The sequence below is a fragment of the Lithobates pipiens genome, unplaced genomic scaffold (assembly GCF_037356315.1).
Source record: "Lithobates pipiens isolate NorthernLeopardFrog02 unplaced genomic scaffold, aLitPip1_a1.2 Scaffold_8, whole genome shotgun sequence".
Classification (NCBI taxonomy): Eukaryota; Metazoa; Chordata; class Amphibia; order Anura; family Ranidae; genus Lithobates; species Lithobates pipiens.
In genome coordinates, this window is record NW_027507903.1 from 501056005 (window position 1) to 501071368 (window position 15364).

Here is a 15364-nt window from a genome sequence, read left to right on the forward strand (position 1 = left end):
AGGCATGAATTGGAGAGGAGAAGGGAGCTAGATGAGAGCAGAGGGATAAATTAAAGGGGAGAGGAGAAGAGAGACAGCTGAGAGCAGAGGGATGAATTGGAGGGGAGAGGAGAAGAGAGACAAATGAGAGCAGTGGGCTGAATGTGAGAGGAATTTGAGAGAAGAGGGACAGCTGCCTCTGTCTCATTCTCTCTTAGAGAAAGGCTGAATTTGAGGGGAGAGGAGAAGAGACAGCTGAGAGCAGATGGATAAATTGGAGGGGAGAGGAGGAGAAAGACAGCTGAGAGGAGAGTGGTGAATTGGGGGAGAGGAGGAGAGACAGCTGAGATGAGAGGGATGAATTAGAGAGGAGAAGAGAAGAGAGACAGATGAGAGTAGAGGGCTGAATTTGAGGGGAGAGGAGAAGAGAAACAGCTGAGAGCAGAGGGCTGGATTTGAGAGGAATTTAAGAGGAGAAGAGAGACAGCTGCCTCTGTCTCATTCTCTCTCAGAGAAAGAGAGAGAATGAGGCAGAGAGAGAGAGAATGAGATGGAGAGAGAATGTGACAGAGAGAGAGAGAATGAGATGGAGAGAGAATGTGACAGAGAGAATGAGACAGAACGAGAGAGACAGAGACACAGAAGGAGAGAGAGAATGTGTGTGTGTGAGAGAGGGAGAGGGTGAGATGGAGAGAGAATGTGACAGAGAGAGAGAATGAATGAGACAGAGGGGAGAGAGAGAGAGGGTGAGATGGAGAGAGAATGTTACAGAGGGAGAGAGAGAGACACACAGACAGGGGGAGAGAGAGAATGAGATGGAGAGAGAATGTGTGAGAGAGAGAGAATGAGACAGGGGGAGAGAGAAAGACACACACAGAGGGAGGGAGAGAGAGTGAGATGGAGAGAGAATGTAACAGAGAGAGAGAGAGAGGGGGGGTGAGATGGAGAGAGAATGTGGCAGAGAGAGAGGGGGGAGAGAATGAGATGGAGAGAGAGAGACAGAGAGGTGAGAGAATGAGATGGAGAGAGAATGTGTGAGAGAGAGAGAATGAGACGGGGAGAGAGAAAGACACACACAGAGGGAGTGAGAGAGTGAGATGGAGAGAGAATGTAACAGAGAGAGAGAGAGAGGGGGGTGAGATGGAGAGAGAATGTGGCAGAGAGAGAGGGGGGAGAGAATGAGATGGAGAGAGAATGTGACAGAGAGAGAGGATGAGATAGAGAGAGAGACGGAGACACATATAGAATGAGATGGAGAGAGAATGTGTGTGAGAGAAAGATAATGAGATGGAGAGAGAAAATTAGAGAAAGAGAGAGAGACACACACAAACAGAGGGAGAGAGAGAATGAGATGGAGAGAGAATGTGACAGAGAGAGAGAGAGAGAGAGAGAGAGAGAGAATGAGATATATATATATAGAGAGAGAGAGACAATGAGATGGAGAGAGAGAGACAGGGAGAGTGAGAGAGAAAGAATGAAACAAAGATAGAGAAAGAGAGAGAATGTGACAGAGAGAGAGAGAGAGAGAGAGAGAAGAGAGACAGCTGAGAGCAGAGGGATGAATTGGAGGGGAGAGGAGAAGAGAGACAGCTGAGAGCAGAGGGATGAATTGGAGGGGAGAGGAGAAGAGAGACAGATGAGAGCAGAGGGATGAATTGGAGGGGGGAGGAGAAGAGAGACAGCTGAGAGCAGAGGGATGAATTGGAGGGGAGAGGAGAGAGACCACTGAGAGCAGAGAATGAATTGGAGGGGAGAGGAGAAGAAGAGAGATAGCTGAGAGCAGAGGGATAAATTGGAGAAGAGGATAGAGAAAGCTGAGAGAAGAGGGGTGAATTGGAGGGGAGAGGAGGAGAGAGACAGCTGAGAGCAGAGGGCTGAATTTGAGGGGAGAGGAGAAGAGAGACAGCTGAGAGCAGAGGGATGAATTGGAGGGGAGAGGAGAAAAGAGACAGATGAGAGCAGAGGGATGAATTGGAGGGGAGAGGAGAAGAGAGACAGCTGAGAGCAGAGGGATGAATTGGAGGGGAGAGGAGAAAAGAGACAGATGAGAGCAGAGGGCTGAATTGGAGGTGAGAGGAGAAGAGAGACAGCTAAGAGCAGAGGGCTAAATTGGAGGTGAGAGGAGAAGAGAGACAACTAAGAGCAGAGGGCTGAATTGGAGGGGAGAGGAGAAGAGAGACAGCTGAGAGCAGAGGGATGGATTGGAGGGGAGAGTAGGAGAAAGACAGATGAGAGGAGAGTGGTGAATTGGGGGAGAGGAGGAGAGAGACAGCTGAGAGCAGAGGGATAAATTGGAGGGGAGAGGAGGAGAAAGACAGATGAGAGGAGGGTGGTGAATTGGGGGAGAGGAGGAGAGAGACAGCTGAGAGCAGAGGGATGAATTGGAGGGGAGAGGAGAAGAGAGACAGCTGAGAGCAGAGGGATGAATTGGAGGGGAGAGGAGAAAAGAGACAGATGAGAGCAGAGGGATGAATTGGAGGGGAGAGGAGAAGAGAGACAGCTGAGAGCAGAGGGATGAATTGGAGGGGAGAGGAGAAAAGAGACAGATGAGAGCAGAGGGCTGAATTGGAGGTGAGAGGAGAAGAGAGACAGCTAAGAGCAGAGGGCTAAATTGGAGGTGAGAGGAGAAGAGAGACAACTAAGAGCAGAGGGCTGAATTGGAGGGGAGAGGAGAAGAGAGACAGCTGAGAGCAGAGGGATGGATTGGAGGGGAGAGGAGAAGAGAGACAGCTGAGAGCAGAGGGCTGAATTAAAGGGGAGAGGAGAAGAGAGACAGCTGAGAGAAGAGGGATGGAGAGAGGAGGGACACATGATGAGACTGTCAGAGTCATTTTCTATTCAGCCAGAGCCACCAAATCAGGGCACAGTGCTCATGTGATTGGAGGAGCAGCGCATTGAACAGCAAGTAATCGTGTCCTAGTGGGAGAAGATTGGGACTGCTCCGTGCACTGACAGCCTGCCCATTGCAGCTGATCGGACATCACACATCAGGGCAGGCATGCCGCAGATGGGGGTGCTGGACAGCAGTGCATGAAGAGTGCCTAGGACACCCGAGCCCCTAGCAGGACATCTGATGGATGCATGTCTCCTGTAGGAGATACCAGCCTGACACCCACCCAGCACCCACATTGTCTGGCAGCTCTTTGAGTTGGCAGTGCCTAAACCAGAGGCGTGTCTGAGTTTTGCCAGCAGGAATGTGACAGAGAGAAGAAGAAGAGGCATCTATCACCAGGACAATGCCACCTCTCTGACATCTCTAGTAGCTGTACCCCCTACCAGTGCCCACAGCACCCCATTCCTCCCTGACAAGATGGGCACAGAGTCCTGCATTGCCCTGTGACTGGGCACCACCTGCAGCAGCAGCACTGGGGACTCCTCCAAGTTGATGCCAACTCCTTCCAGGTAGGCTGATGTCTCTCAGCTTGTTTACTGCACAGTGCCAGGTCAGGTCTGTGTTCGATGGAGCATGCGGGCACCTCTGGAGTGACTAGCTGGCAGGCTGGCACCCTGTGTTGTGGGCTAGAGAAGGTGCAGCTGTAGCAGGCTGTCCTGGCAGGACCAGATGCTCTCTCTATCTGAGCAGCAGTGCAGAAATCCAGGGATCTTCTCCAGTCATTTGTCACTGCTGCTTTCTCACCCAAGGCAAACATGTCCCTATTTAATGACAGACCCTCCTTAATGACAAACTGCATATTGCAGGCCATTTAACACTTTCACCTATTCCTACTCAACTGGTGTAAAGCCATCATAGGGATGGAGCAGCGGGTGCTGGGTGTATTTCACTGAGAGCTGTTGATTTTCAAGCTTAGGTGATAGACAAGCTGCATGCAAAAACAGGGAGGGGGTCATTTACTTAAGAACATACGTTTAACCGTTTAATGCCAATATAAAGACCCCATGCTCATTTTAGAGACATATTTTCTCCCCTTTAGGTCTATTTTATTTAATCAGACCAGTGGATTTGGCAAAATTTTCCTGCGTTCAGTCGCTATGCGTTTTTCTTTACGCAATGTGCATCTATGCGACGACATTCTTGAAGTTCCTGCGTAATCTTGTATCTTGAAAAGAAGACAGAACACTTGGGACTTTAAATGAGGTGGTGACCTGGTAAGGTTGGTTGCCTCCATCCCTTTCTAAATGAAACTGGGGGGGGGCAAGGAGCTGGGACTTTAAATGACCTTGTATCTTGTTCGGTACGTCTGGTTCTGGTGGATCTTGTTTAGCCAGTTGTGTTCGAAAATCCAGATTCCTGTGTCCAAGCCGGGATCGTAATGGGAATCTGGATGCTTAACCCATGTAAATTAGGCTCTGGTGGAAGCAGTCAATCTTTGACTTATTTGCATGCTAGTTCTGGGACAGTGACATCAAGCTTATTCACTTGAGCCACAGTCCTGGAATTAGTATGGGACATGTGCGTTACTTCCACAAGTGCGTCAAATCGCACAGGTTTTGGTTTTGTGATTACGCGCCTGTGTGGTTGAGCATTGATGGAAGCAGTCATTCCTTGACTTGTGCACATATTAGCTCTGGTTCAGTGATACTAAACCTTGTTCACTTGAGTCTCAGACCTGGAATTTGTACAGGGCACGTGCGTCACTTCCATCGGAGCCTGATCACACAGGTCTATAGATCCTTCTGCAACTTGGTTTACCGGTCCTCAAAGAAAATACATTTGCTGCAACAGCTGTTTGCAGACTTGTTGCAGCAATGCATTCAGTTTTGAGACCCTGTAGAAAAGGAAATGATCAGAGATTGATGACAAATCATTTTCCAGCATCCTGGAAAATCTCAGCCAGCTCAACGCTCATTACCGAATTAACAACTCCTTCAACATGGCTAGTGGAATTCAACTTATGTACAGATAGCTAGCAAAGGTTTGCTGTTAAAAAAAAAAAAAGTTTACTCCATTTGGTAAATCACCCTCTAACATCAGGCCACTGCAAATCACTATTGACTACAAACAAAACTTTTCACTATTTTTATATTATATTTATATTTACATTTATATTTTTTAGCATAGGCATCCTGTTTGGCCAAAACAACTACTGTCATTTCCCAATTTATTACCTTCCTGGCATTTCCGTGTTTATTTTCTCCTCGTAATTTCTATGTTTATTCTCTCCCTGCCATTTCCCTCTTTATTCTTCCCCTGTTTTCCCTGTTTATTCTCTCCCTGCCATTTCCCTGTTTATTCCCTCCCTGTTTTCCCTGTTTATTCTATCCCTGTTTTCCCTGTTTATTCTCTGCCTGTCCTTTCTCTGTTTATTCTATCCCTGTTTTCCCTGTTTATTCTCTCCCCATCATTTCCCTGTTTATTCTCTCCCTGTTTTCCCTGTTTATTCTATCCTTGTTCTTTCTCTGTTTAGTCTCTCTCTGTTTTCCCTGTTTATTCTTTCCCTATCATTTCCCTGTTTATTTTCTCCCTTTCTTTTCACTGCTAATTCTCTCCCTGTCCTTTCACTACTTATTCTCTCCCTGTCCTTTCTCTGTTTAATCTCTCCCTGTTTCCCTGTTTATTCTCTCCCTGTCATATCACGATTTATTCTCTCCCTGTTTTTTCTCTCCTTGGGATTTCTATGTTTATTCTCTCCCTGTTTTCTCAGTTTTTTTCTTTCCTTGTCATTTTCCTGTTTTTATTCTGTCTCTGTTATTCTTCCTGTTTTCCCTGTTTATTCTATACCTATCATTTTCCTGTTTATTCTATACCTATCATTTTCCTGTTAATTCTCTCCTTGTTATTCTCCCTGTCTTCACTGTTTATTCTTTCCCTGTCATTTTCCTGTTTATTTTCTCCATGCCGTTTCCCCACCTTAATTCCCCTTTACAACCCCTCTACTCATTATTTTTATTCCAAATTCCTCCCCCACCCCCTTTCCTCTTTTCCCCCTCTCTCTGAATTGTCCTTATCTACAACCCAACCTCCCCAACTCTCTGTAATCTTATTTCCTGTAAACTAAAATTCAAAACATTTTTACTGGCTGTGACTTTATAAGGACAAACGAGGTTAAACCCATGGCACAATGAATCTATATTTCATCCAAGCCCCTGACAATGAGAGGCGAGTAGAATAGAAGTGGGGGCAGATCCTGGACGATGGGGAAAAGGGGGAGACTGACACACATTAATGTGAAGACAATTACCTTAGATGTTTTTTTTTTCATCTCTTAATGAACGGGATGAAATGAGCTTCAATCCACATCTATCCTCCATAAATGATTTATAGAATGGGATTGGATCACTTTAATATCACCGCACAGGAGCATTAAATGATCATCACTTTGTGCGTAAGGGATTATTTTGTTTCCAGCCACAGTAGACACCTCAAAAGTGGGCAAATTAAAAGCATTAAGGGATTAATCTCCCCTGTCTTTCATCATTCTTGTAGTGCTGGGCTTTTTCCATGACATAGGGCAGATCTGAGCAGTCTTAAGTCACGCTTAGGTAGGGCTCACAGAATCCCTACTTTGTAAATAAGGCATTGAGTTAAGGTTTTGTTGGCCACTGGTTTATGCCTTAAAATAGTATTGGATTCTGGTACAACTGATGCATTTTCTGATTCGTGAATTGCAGATTGAAAATGGGGAGCAGTGGAAAATGGCTTTAATAAATATATGTTAGATATCTATCTAACTATAATATGTCGATCATCTATACCTGACTTACCCTACAACAATAAGAGACTAGCTGGGAAAACCATGAAACTGATGGACTAAAATTTTAGGAAAAGGAAATTTTAACATATCTAGATTTAGGTCACTGCAATTCTGCAACTACAGGTACTACAAGATCCAGCAAGCACTACCTTTTCATTGTGAACCACTTTCTGCTTTTTCTAGTGGGACCTTCCAGTGTTGGTCAGGCTTGGGGCTTTGTAGAGAAGGACACGTTCCAGCATGAATTTTTTTATTTGTAGTTGATTTAATGCTTGTGCTAGCTAAAGTCAGACTATACAACACCTTTTTAAAATGGATGAACCCTTGTAATAACTTTCAGTTCTCAGGGAAATTCTGCTAATAATTACTATATATATATATATATATCTATCTATATATATATAGATATATAGATATATATATATATATAATATTATATCGGAAGGCTTTCCCTTACATTGGTGGTCAGTGGGAGGAATGTTTTGTACACTTGTGGTTAGCAGGAAGAATGTCTCTTACAACAGTGGCCAATAAGAAAAGTGCTTCTTACATTGGTGGTAAGTGGGAAGAAAACTTCTGACATTGGTGGTCAGTAAGAAGAATGTTTTTTAAATTTTTTATCAGTGAGAAGAACACTCCTTACATTCATGGCCAGTGGGAAGTATGTCTCTTACATTTGTGGTCAGTAGAAAGAATGTTTCTTACGGTAGAGGTCAATAGGAAGAGTGCTTTGTACATTGCTGGTCATTGGCAAGAACACTCCTTACATTGGGAGTCAGTGAGAAGAATGGCGTTTACATTGGTGGTCAGTGAGAAGATTGCTTCTTATATTTGTGATCAGCGAGAAGAACACTCCTTACATTTTTGGCCAGTTGGAAGAATGTGTCTTACATTTGTGGTCAGTAGGAAGAATGTCTCTTACAGTAGTGGTCCAAAGGAAGAGTTCTTCTTACATTGGTGGCTAGTGGAAGGAATATCTCTTACATTTGTGGTCAGTAGAAAGAATGTCTCTTACAGTAGTGGTCAATAGGGAAAATGCTGCTTACATTGGTGGTCAGTGGGAAGAACACTTCTTACGTTTGGTGGTCAATGAGAAGATTATCTTTTACATTGGTGGTGATTGGGAAGAACACTCCTTGCTGGCCAATGGGAAGAATGACATTCCTTCAGATAACTAAAAGATCATTGGTGTCAATGATTACTTATCTGAGAGGAAGACATTGATTATTGCTCAAGGAACCCTTAGTAACCTCTGGAAGAACCCTGGTTTAGAAAGGCTTCTCCAACGTGTAGGTCCGGATTAAGGGTCGTGCAGCAGTTAAGTCCAACAATGAGCTGCCTTTCATACATTTTATGCCATTTGTTTAATATTTTTCCTAATTAGTTACATAGAATATAGATAGATAGATAGATAGATAGATAGATAGATAGATAGATAGATAGATAGATAGATAGATAGATAGATAGATAGATTTTCCATTTGCAATAATCTTTCCTATTGGGATGACAATTGCTGCTTATTCTCCAGTCTATGTTCAGACTATTTCAATGTGTATGCCAGCCTTAGGGATCGGATGAGGAACTACCACTCCCATCTTCTGCTATTTTTCTTTCTTTCTCCAGATCAGCTCAGACTGTCGTCATGCGTACTCACAGCCTTAAGAATTGGATGAGGAACTGTTCCCACCCTGAGCTACCTGTCTTTCTCCTTTATAAATTTAGACAACCATAATGTATAAATCAGATTTAGGGATTGAAAAAGGAGCGACTAATCCTCAGAATATCATATTTTTCTGGCATATGCTTTCCCAGCCAGGCAGATATAAGAATACTAATAACCTTTAGCCGACAACCAACTACAAGCCTCAGCATGTACTCCAGTCTTCTGAATGTTTTACCTAGTTAGCTTTAAACTGTATTATTGTAAGAAGGGCTTAGGGGGTCTGTTGAAGAACCACTACTCCCGGCATGCATTGCATACTGTTATTTTATTATACTGTCGGCTTGCTATTTACCAACTACATTCAGGTTGTAATAGCGTGGGCTTATGCCTGCAAATCTCCAACTGTTGAGGAGTCACAAATAGCATTCATTGTTTTTTTTTTGTATTTCAATATGTTTGCCCTATTACTTCTTAATAAATCGTATAATAGTTTGGTGTAAGCAAGGCTAAAGGGTCTGCTGAAGAACTACAAATCCCAGCATGCATGGCTTTTCATCCATAATTGTGCAGTCTGTAACAGGAAAACAGACTAGACAATTGTTGATAAATAAGTCTGGCTATACACAACCGATAATTTGTAGTATTCAGCAAAAAAATTAAAGATCTGCCCAACCCCACTCTGACCAAGTAGGTGTGCAAGTTTATACTTCACATCCAATGATCATCCCATCTGATATTAATTTGCTGAACGCAAGAGTAAAAATGTCTTCAACCAAAACAGATGACTTCCATTGCAAATAGAAGCTTGTTATTTGCTCTTTTTTTAACCCCCCCTGAGCTACCTGCACCTATCGGTTGCAAGAATGCTAAAAGCTGCCTAGCATATGTCCAGCCTAACGCATGTTTTTACAGGTTTTTAATGTGTTCGGTGCACCAATAACAAGTGTGGTTGATGAAAGTGGAGTCCAATGCTGTTGTTAGCTGGATAGTGTCAAACAGTCCTCAGGCATTTCAAGATAATTGAGATTGACTAAATTTCTTTCTGAGTTCTGAGGACACTTCAAGTCCCAGGTGACCCGACAAATGTTACAGCTGTAGTGGGCTGAGGAGGCTTTATTCGTTCCTGGATTTGCTGGTGTCACCCTTCAACTGTGCCCACCAAACCCAGTCCTATACAAAGAACTAACCTGAATAGGAGACATATGTATCATGTCTTCAGAGGGTGTACATGGATTGTCCATCTGAGACATGTTGATGTGTGCGACTGTATGTAGAGTGTTCATGGATACACCACTCTATGTATTCATAGAAATACACAGTACATGCATATACCACTCTATCATAGGTGTGCGCAGCCTATTGCATTAGGGTGTGCATCCCAAAGCTCAAACACATGTGTGCGTTTGAGATATATATATATATATATATATATATATATATATATATATATATATACTGGCACATTGATCTCCCCGAGGGCACAGTGAAAGAAAAGTGCAGAAGCACTTATCTTATGGCAGAGCCGGTCTTTCCCATCTCCCTGTTGGCACAAAGAGCGATATTGCTAATGAGCACCGGGTGATTAGGGTGTGCCCAGGCACACCCAGCACACCCCATGCGCACACCTATGTACTCTATTCATAGAAATACACAGTACATGGAGATACCACTCTATGCATTCATAGAAATACATAGTATATGGATATACTACTGTATGTAATTATAGAAATACACAGTACATGGATATACTATTGTGTGTATTCATAGAAATACATAGTACGTCCTAATCATGTGAATGCCAAGGAGAGACCTGCTGAGCACACAGTAACCTGCAAAATCACTAATTACCTTCTAATACTGCAATAAGCATCCTAGACTATAGACTATAGGCTGCATTATAAATAGGCTTCCTTGTGTGTGGCAGAAATTTGCAGCCTAATATTCTGGGGGAGAATAAAACATACATTCTCCTAATAGAATTGTGTGCCTTGGGGGTGAATGTGATTACAGACTTAGAATACTATCTATCTATCTATCTATCTATCTATCTATCTATCTATCTATCTATCTATCTATCTATCTATCTATCTATCTATCTATCAAGCAATCTATTTCTTTATATCTATCGATCTATCTATTTCTTTATATCTGTCTATCGATCTATCTATTTCTTGAGATCTATCTATCTATCTATCTATCTATCTATCTATCTATCTATCTATCTATCTATCTATCTATCTATCTATCTATCATATTCTGTCCCTTCCCGTTTCTCTCTGTCACCCTCTCTCAGTATCTCTCTATCTCCCTCACTGTTTCTGTTACTCTGGGGGTGTAATAGTTGAATAATCTGTTCATCTATCTAGCAGCGGTATTCTTCTCTATGCCCTGATGATACTTCTATAACAGCACAACCCAGGGCTGCCACAAACACTCTGTAACAGAATATTCTATTAGACTGACTGATATATATATAGATTTTTTTTTTTTTACAATATTACATCAACGGTTGTGCCAAATGTAGGAAAACAGAAAAGCACAAATCTAGAATATACCTAGGGAGGGACCTATCAGGTTAAATAGAACAAGCCTGCTTATTATGGAATTTTATCTGAGATGATGGTTCTTAATGCACATCAGATTGCACTGTGTGGACGTGGTACTCAGAAATCTGATTGTAGGTTGTCTTACTGTTTGGCATTGCTGGCAGTGTGGGTATGGAGCCCTAGAGTTCATCCCTTTATCAGGGCGATTGAAGAGGAGGGAGAACTTTGTTTGTGTTGGGTCACCGCTCATAACATTAGCAATGACATACGATGGATGTGCAGATTCATTTCCAGAGAATATCAGTGAAAACAAACAGAGAAGACATCGCCGGGTTTATTTAGTGTTTAATTATTTTATCCGTCTCCCAGCTGTTGATTATTTTGCTGTTTTCCCCAAATGTATTGCTCCCTTCCACTGCCGTATTATTGTCGGAGAAAGAAACATATATTTGTATTAAATCCGTTATCAGCCAAGAGATTTATGGACCCGTTGTACCTGGATTCGGGATTTTGGAAAGAAGCAACTTTTTCTATCTTTTAGCTCTTGAGGCTTCTGTAGACTCAGGCTTGGGGAACACTGAGAATCAAACCGATGAAAAACATTCATCTCAGCTGTTTTATCCACCAAAGGATTTACATTTTTGCCCATCCAGTCCTGAGATTTACACAGCACAGTCAGGTGGATGACACCACTCTTTCTAATACAGTTAAGGAAAATAGTGGTATCCTATACTTCCGCCCCCAGCCTCTGACTGGACAGTGAAAGAGCAGAAGCAGGCTGACAAGGTCACCCTTCTGCTCTCTCCTCCTATCAGCAACATGTTCCTTATCAGTGCATTTGCATGCAGTACCTGATCAGCTCCCAGCCCTGTCTCTCTCTCTCTCTCTCTCCTAGTTCAACAATGCAGCTGCACGGGGGATTGTAAGCGACCGATTCCAAGTCAAATTCAGGTACATATACTGGTTGCAATACAAAATAGATTTAATGATTTATCAATCAATACAAAGCTGTAATATTTTTTATATCTTTCTTATCTGCCTGGGGTTCAGCTTTAAAGGAAGCTGGTCATGATAAAAATAAGAAGCATGCCATTACTGACCTCCTGCTGAAAATGCCATTTACCTGGCTTAGTGATTTTTTGTGATTTTAGAAGTAAACTCTCCTTTTGAAAATGCCAGCTGCCAGGCTATTATGTTAATATGTCTATATCTAAAGGCGTTATTGCCTTCTGCATTACTGGACTTGATAAGGATAAGGAGTGGTGGTCTTCTTGCCCTGGATACATGATTGGTCTCAAAGTATTCGGCCAAAAATACAAAGTGAGCTCTTGTATTTCCCTGAGCACACGTTTTCTTTAAAGTGGAACTTCACTCTCCCAATCAACATTGATTCTTTTTAATTCTTATGCTGCTAGCATTGGTATATAGATAGGAAAGTATATCATATTTACACTTTTTTACACTTCTTTAGTTATTTCCTGGTTTCTTGCCTAGGCAAATTATGTCATACAGTCTTCAGGAGGGGAGGAGAGCAGGGAGGGGTTTTCTGAGCAACGCATTTTTTCATGCTTGAGCTAAGGACAGATGGATTCTAGTAAGTGAATACTACATGAATCATTTGCCCTTACTTAAGATGGTCACAGACAGAAATGCTAGGGGTGTTTTTCAAAGGCATTTCTCAGCACAATAAATCAAGGAGGCATGGGTGGATGAGGGGAAATGAATTACTGTATTTATTGGCGTATAACACGCACTTTTTCACCCTGAATCAGGTGCAAATAGTGTGTGCGTTTTATACGCCAATACTTAAATTTTAGCTGCCTCAGAGGGGACAGGGAGGGGGACGGGACTAGTGCCGTCAGTTTACATACAGTGAGAATCTCCTGTTGACTTGGTGGCTTCTGTAATAGGAAGTCCCATCTCCTGGACTGCTATTGGACCAATGTTCTGTCTATCATACGAGTTTCTCACTGTATGTAATCTGTCAGCGCTTATCCCGCCCCTCCTCCCTGTCCCCTCTAGGATGCAGATGAGCATCGATTAGGCTGCACTGATGGCAATGGTGAGGCTGCTGCATTTATGGCAATGATGAGGCTGCTGCATTGGTGGCATTGATTGGCACTTGTGAGGCTGCATTGATGTGGACTGATGAGGCTGCATTGATGGCACTTTTGAGACTGCGGGTGGGCATTGATCAGGCTGCATTGATGGCAATGGTGAGGCTGCAGGTGGGCACCGACCCTTATTTTGCTTCAAAGTTCCTTATTTAAAATCCTGAAAATTTCCTCTTAAAATGAATGTGCGTGTTATACACCGATAAATACGGTAAATAGTGTTTTTGGTTTATGGTGCTCAGTTGCTTGGAGAAGTGAGCTTGTAAGAACCAAAAACGTACCTAACTAGAAAAAAAAAGACATATCAGTGCTTCAGTCTCAAATTCGGGTGGGGGGCTAAAAGGACACTCCAACTTCAAAAATAACCTCTCTGCTGGTGATCTGATGCTCTGCTAGAACAGGGGTCTCCAAACCTTCTAAATAAAGGGCCAGTTTACTGTTTCTCAGACTTTAGGAGGTCCGGACTGTGGCCAGTGGGAGTAGAAAATACCCCAGCGTCAGTGGGAGTAGATAATGTTTCAGGCTTGGTGCTCAGTGGGAGTAAATAAATTACACAGTGCTTGTGATCAGTAGGAGTAGGATGAACAGTACCCCATCATTCATGTTAGTGGGAGGAATAGTGCGCCATTGTTGGGGTCAGTTTAAAGAATAGTGCCCTCATGTTTGTGTCAAGTTCAGGAAGTAGTGCCCTATTGTTGGTGCCAGCTTAAAGATTAGTGCCCTGTTGTTTGTGTCAGTTTAAGAAATAGTGCCCCATAGTTGGTGTCAGTTGGAGAAATAGTGCCCTAGTGTTTGTGTTGAGTTCAAGAAATAGTGCCCCATTGTTGGTGCCAGCTTAAAGATTAGTGCCATGTTGTTTGTGTCAGTTTAAGAAATAGTGCCCCATAGTTGGTGTCAATTGAAGAAATATTGCCCACCTGTTGGTGTCAGTTTAAGAAATAGTGCCCCATCTTTGGTGTCAGTGGGAGGAATAGTGCATTTTTTGCTAAGTGCATTGTTATTCTTTTGCTTTCACCCACAATATTTAACTAGATATATTGATACAACTTAAAAAAAAGTTATTTAAATATAAGCATGTACTCAAAGGGTTGGAGTATCTTATTTATTGGGTAACCATGTAAATATATGTTATACTCGTATAGTTTATTATAGTTGTATCTCACTTTGTGGCTTCCTTTCTGTGACTACTTGAGCTGTGCATGGGAGACGAGAAAATGGCCAATATTTGGAATAGGCTTATTCCACTTCAAACTTCAATTGTCTTGTCGCACTTGAGTGTCAAATCTAATCTAGACCAATTACATTAAGAGCTGGATGGTCTTATTGTTTTATCGCAGCTGTGAAGTAGAATTGCGACGGAAAGACAGAGTGGCTTATCACTTGTTTAGATCTGTGTGAAAAATATTCTAGTGATTGTTACATGACGTTGACATGTATGATGTATGATACAGCAACATAGCAACTGTTATACACTTACCATACACTTAATTAGGTACACCTTGATAGTACTGGGTTGGACTCCCCTTTTCCTTCAGAACTGCCTTAATTCTGCTGGAAACATTCCTCAGAGATTTTGGTCCATATTGATATGATAGCATCACGCAGTTGCTGCAGATTTGTTCCACCACATCCCAAAGGTGCTCTATTGGATTGAGATCTGGTGACTGTGGAGGCCATTGGAGTAAAGTGACCTCATTGTCATGTTCAAGAAACCAGTAACATGGTCCATTATCCTGCTGGAAGTAGCCATCAGAACATGGGTACACTGTAGTCACAGAGGAATGGACATGGTCAGCAACAATACTCAGGTAGGCCGTGATGTATAAACAATGCTCAATTGGTACTAAGGGCCCAAACTGTGCCAAGAAACTATCCCCCGCACCATTACACCATCACCACCAGCCTGAACAGTTGATAAAAGGCAGGATGGATCCATGCTTTTATGTTGTTTGCGCCAAATTCTGATCCTACCATCTGAATGATGCAGCTGAAATCGAGACTCTTCAGACCAGGCAAAGTTTTTTCCAATCTTCTATTATCCAATTTTGGTGAGCCTGTGTGAATTGTAGCCTCAGTGGCTCCCGGTGTGGTTTTCTGCTGCTGTTGTCCATTTGCTTCAAGGTTCGATGTGTTGTGCGTTCAAAGATGGTATTCTGCATACCTTGGTTGTAATGGGTGGTTATTTGAGTTACTGTCTGCCCATTCTCCTCTGACATCAACAAGGCATTTTCGTCCACACAACATCTGCTCACTGAATATTTTCTCTTTTTTGGACCATTCTCTGTAAACCCTAGAGATGGTTGTGTGTGAAAATCCCAGTAGATCAGCAGTTTTTGAAATACTCAAACCAGCCCGTCTGACACTAACAATCATGCCACGTTCAAAGTCACTTAAAGTGGTTGTTAAGCC

General features: G+C 42.6%; 1 protein-coding gene across 1 annotated transcript in view; it reads left to right on the forward strand.

Moving 5' to 3' along the window:
- Positions 1 to 2430: 2430 nt before the first annotated feature.
- Positions 2431 to 15364, forward strand: part of CHRM2 (cholinergic receptor muscarinic 2) — a 269353-nt gene continuing 256419 nt past the window's right edge. The window contains exon 1 of the mRNA XM_077469216.1: positions 2431 to 3381. The gene's annotated coding sequence lies outside the window, so the exon portion shown is untranslated. The remainder of the gene's footprint in view (positions 3382 to 15364) is intronic.